The sequence below is a fragment of the Fonticula alba genome (assembly GCF_000388065.1).
Source record: "Fonticula alba strain ATCC 38817 unplaced genomic scaffold supercont2.6, whole genome shotgun sequence".
Taxonomy (NCBI): Eukaryota; order Rotosphaerida; family Fonticulaceae; genus Fonticula; species Fonticula alba.
Window position 1 is genome coordinate 1840278 of NW_009242976.1, and position 644 is coordinate 1840921.

The window sequence follows — 644 nt, forward strand, 5'->3', positions numbered from 1 at the left end:
ACCGGTGCCGGCGTCCTCTTCTGGGGGGGGGGGGGGGGGGGCGGGGGGGGGGGGGGGGGGGGGGGGGGGGGGGGGGGGGGGGGGGGGGGGGGGGGGGGGAAGGGAGGGGGGGCGGGGGGGGGGGGGGGGGGGCGTGTGTGGCTGCGTGCCGTCCAAGCGATGCGCCAGCCCTGGCCCGGAAGCGCCGGTCTCCGGCCCCCGAGGGACGGACGGGCGGCGGGGCACGCGGCGCCAGGACGTCGACTCGATTCGCGAAGACACGAGCCGCGGCCCGGGGGCGTGTGATGGGCGCGGGGAGCGAGTCGCCACCGACGGCGGCCTCCTCTCTGCCCTGGGCCACGCCCGCCCCTCAACCAAGGGCGGGGGGGGGCCAGGGGGGCCGGGCGAGAGGGACGGGGCCGATCGATCTAGGCTTCGCGGGGGCCCCGGCCGGGGGCGGGCCGGGCATTCGCTCGACCGTTTCCGGGCGCACAGCGGGGCCGCTCGTCGGCGCTGCCCGGCCAACAGGCATGCCACTGATCCACGCGAGGAATCGGCCGCGAGAAAAAAAAAAAACAGCCGGCGCCCGGCCCGGGGGGCGGGCGGCAACCGGCCTGGCGGCCCCTCGGATCGCCATGTTTCAGGGGCTGGAATCCCCCGGCCCC